The 4,065-nt window shown below is 32.8% G+C and overlaps 1 long non-coding RNA gene across 1 annotated transcript; it reads left to right on the top strand.

Annotated features, from left to right (window-relative positions):
• The first annotated feature begins 504 nt into the window (after positions 1-504).
• On the top strand, positions 505-2,674 carry LOC141379845 (uncharacterized). Its single transcript, XR_012396708.1, has 4 exons — positions 505-560; positions 1,803-1,908; positions 2,031-2,101; positions 2,541-2,674. It is a non-coding gene; the product is annotated as an uncharacterized lncRNA (long non-coding RNA).
• The last annotated feature ends 1,391 nt before the right edge of the window (positions 2,675-4,065 follow it).

Raw genomic sequence — 4,065 nt, 5'->3', positions numbered from 1 at the left:
TCCGGCTCCGACTCGGCATCGGCGAGTGTTATCCGGGCCGAGTGCGGCCCGCAGCTCGCTCGCGCACATGCGGTTGTGATACGGCTGTAAAGCACTGGCCCGATTCCGGTCAACCATATGGCAACCGATTAAGGCTGATGGCAACCGATTAAGTCCTTTATTTATCTAGTAATCTGTTAGCTCCACGTTTAATGATAATTTGAGAAAATATTCATGGTACGATAGCAAAAAAAAAAAAAAAAAATATTTAGTGTGGATGTTCGCAATGTTTAGACGCAAACAATATTATTTATAAATAGATTATACATGTCATCTAGAGAAAAACTATGTAAAATTCGCTTATTTTTGAGATAGCACGCTCCTGTGCTGACTGTTTTTGTTTTAAAGCAGAAGTTGGTTTCATAATAAACACATGCGTGACTAAACTCATGATCCACACTCCAATCCAGACGGTGGCGGTAATGCTCCAAAAAGCTGGTTGTCAACCACCATGGCACGAAGATCACAAGAAGAAAAAGTTTTTTTTTTTTAAAGACTTCACGTGAATTCCGGTCAGAAAGGTAAGCTTTTTACTGCTTGTGTTCTGTATAATTAGCGAATTTAGAGCTTAAAACATTTCCACGGTGTTTGGTTGTAACAGCGTTTAGTAATTTAAAACAGTTTGATACGAAATGAAACTTGCTTTAAGAAACACGACTGGAGCTAATGTATGCTAACGCTAACAGTTACAAACACGCCTGAAAGTTCCTGTCCCTAACACAATGTTAGATTGTGATGTGTGTAGTAACTGAAAACTATTTTAATTATTTTAAAGAAACATGAAACGAATTTGTGTGTATGCTAACTTTGCGTTAAAGAAAGTTTCTGTAGACGAATCCATTAACTAACATGGCAACGTGTTTTTTTCCTGATTTAACCTTATAAAGTACCGTGGATGTTGAAAAAATCATTGTACAGGCGTATACTTATCCAACAGTATTAATTCTGTGATTGTATAAATAAAAACTAATCGTTTTGGATTAATAAAATATTATTGTTTATCTTGTTTATGCAGTTAGTCACGAAAAGTGATCGAAACTCGACTGTTTACTATTCTCTTTAAATTATCCAAGAGAAATATATTACTATGCACTTTAATTCATATGTGTTAGCCTATGTGAATCAATTATATCTTTTGTTCAAGCTGTAATGGTCAGTTAATGTAAAACTGAACGTCTTAAAGCAGATTTTGATGTTTTTTGTTTGTTTTTTATGTTATTGACGGTGATAAATTCTGATTTAAATGAATGGGTAACAATATTTGTTGGTTAAGTCTCATTGTTCTTGTTTAACAAAGGTTAGTGAGATCATTTTGCAGTACATCACGACCAAAGAAGTCAATGGCACACTCTTTTGAACGTGAATAGGCATGTTATAGTTGTGTGCTAAAAGTCCATTATAAGCTGTAAACTGCTGATACATTTTCAACATAAATTGAGCTTTTCAGACATTACATTACTAATTGCTTCACAAACAGCTGAAACGGTTTATTGTTATTGGCTATCATCATCAAACATTTTTCACAATGGTAGGTTAATCTTCATGGGTACAGAATAATGCATGTGCTTGACCATCTTACAAATCTATGTCTCAGATTCATAAGGCTGTCACTCTGCTTGAATCTCCGAATAAATCTTGTGCAACCTTCTGTGTACTGATTATTTACACTATAGGTATTATATGCATTAATTAACTTTGATAGTATTTCAGGATTTGAACTTTTCTTTACGGGAGGTTAACAACAATGTGATGTTTTATTATAGATGCATATGAGGAAGCTCGACTAAAACATCCACATGCAACTGTGATTTCTGACTGGTAGACAGATGAGGACGATGATTGCCTGTCATACATCTCAAGACAGAACAGGTTTGTTTGCAATTATTTTAAACACATACTGTCAACATTGTCATTGATCTATTACAACCTGTGAGTTTTGCCCTGGCACTATACTAAAGTGATGTTTTGTTTTGTAAATGTATCTGATCAAGGGACAGTATAGACACATCTATACCATGATGAAGAAAAATTACTTTGAACAAAGAGGCTGGATAAAAGGCAGGTATGAAGATTTCAGAAATCAATGCAGCACCACAAGTACCATCACCATCAATGACTATGGCAGAAATCTTAAGACCACCATCAAGATGCACAGATACTGTACATTCCAGTACACCAGGCGTGTCCAAACTACGGCCCGCGGGCCATCTGCAGCTCAAAAAACATCTCTCGGCCCAAAAAGTTTGGACACTCCTGCAGTACACCTATGAACATTTACAGTCTTTGTTCTAGTGCAGTTTGAGATCAAGACATAACTTATTGCATCTCGTGATGTCTTTGTAAGAATTGAAGACATCACTAAATTTGTTAAGGTTTAATGCAGCTAGAAAGTAAAGATCAACTAGAGAATATCAGCAGTGTCTAACCCACTGTTGTATTTACAGAAGTTGTATGAGAATAAGCTACAGGTTGATTTATACTAATCTGTTTTTCTTTTTTAGCACGACTGACTGAAGTTTTAAAATCATGCAACATCATAAAGCAGCAGCTGGGCCTGATTTTCACAAAACCAAAACAGACGTGATGAAATTCCAGATGTAAACACATTTGACCTTCCTTTGGCCAATTGGATTTGGAAAAGCTTGAAAATCAACTAAAGGAGCAGCCTGAAGAAATGAAGAAACTGGTAAGTTCAAGCTCTTGCTAATTTCAAAGTGTTTTAAGTTTATTTGTTTTTTTTATTGTTTTTTTTTGCTTCGTAGGTAGCCTACTTTTTTCCTAATTTTTTCTTTTTTTTATATTAGTACTTGTTCACTACTAATTATCTGTTTATCTTTTAATCACAGATGGAGTGAGGACAAATGTCCATACCACGCCACTGATAAAGAAGTGGAAAAATGCATTACAAGGTAGCTACAACTTGCCCCTGACAGGGATGGAGGAAGAAAGAAGAGAAAGCTAATGTGTCAAATGTCTACATCACTATTTTGTTTTATTTTTTAAACAACATTTTAAGTGTATTAGGATGTTCCCTGATACTTGAACAATTTGTTTCTTTCATTTGCATTTATATGTATACATATGTATATGTATATATATATGTGTGTATGTGTGTGTGTATATATGTATGGTATGTAGGTATGTATGTATGTGTGTGCGCCAAATTCTGAAGAAACATCTTGATACATTTTTAATAAACGTAATACAAATAAAATTATAAATATAAAATTGCACAAGACGTGTATATATATGAAATGTATAATCATCTCACTCATGTCTTGCTGTTTGTGCAATTGATTTTGTTCAAGTTTATTTAAAAATAAGTTTGACTTTATACTTCTGCAATTATATATATATATATATATATATATATATATATATATATATATATTTGTTTGTTTGTTTGTTTGTTTATTATTATTTTAATGTTTTATTAAAAAATGTTTCAAGATGTTTCTTCAGAATTCTGCAGTACTTTTTACAAGTTTGACTTGGATATTTTACGGATTGTCATTGGTATTTTTAAGATGTTTCTTGCTATATCTTAAATTGGTTTCTATATTTAGGTTTATATAAAATTTAGCTGTTTGTACAAATTTTTAATTTAAGTCTATTGGGAAAACAGGGTTGTTTTAAAAACATCTGTGTGTGTGTGTTATTTTTAGACTTTTTGTTTAAATCTTTCTGCGTGTCTTTAATGTGTTGTTTTATTGTTGTTTTTATATTGATATTCTTGTGCACTACAAAATTATTTATAAAATTTTAGTACTATTTTTTTCTTGCAATTAATAAACGTTTAACATTTATTTATTTTGTCATTTGTCTGATTATTTTCGTTACAGAATGTGTATGCAGTTTGCACTTTATTCAAAGGTTAAACACAGTGCTTACACTTTGTGTTTACATTATAGCCTGTGTTTGCTGTTATATAAATTCAAATGGTTGTAATACCATATATTAAGTACCAATGTAATACCAAAAGATTTTATAAGGTGTATAAATACGGAGTCGCGCCAGCTCCGGGCC

This window comes from Danio rerio, chromosome 21 (assembly GCF_049306965.1).
Source record: "Danio rerio strain Tuebingen ecotype United States chromosome 21, GRCz12tu, whole genome shotgun sequence".
Lineage (NCBI taxonomy): Eukaryota > Metazoa > Chordata > Actinopteri > Cypriniformes > Danionidae > Danio > Danio rerio.
The sequence above is the reverse complement of the archived record's forward strand: the minus strand, read 5'-3'. Positions and strand labels throughout refer to the sequence as shown.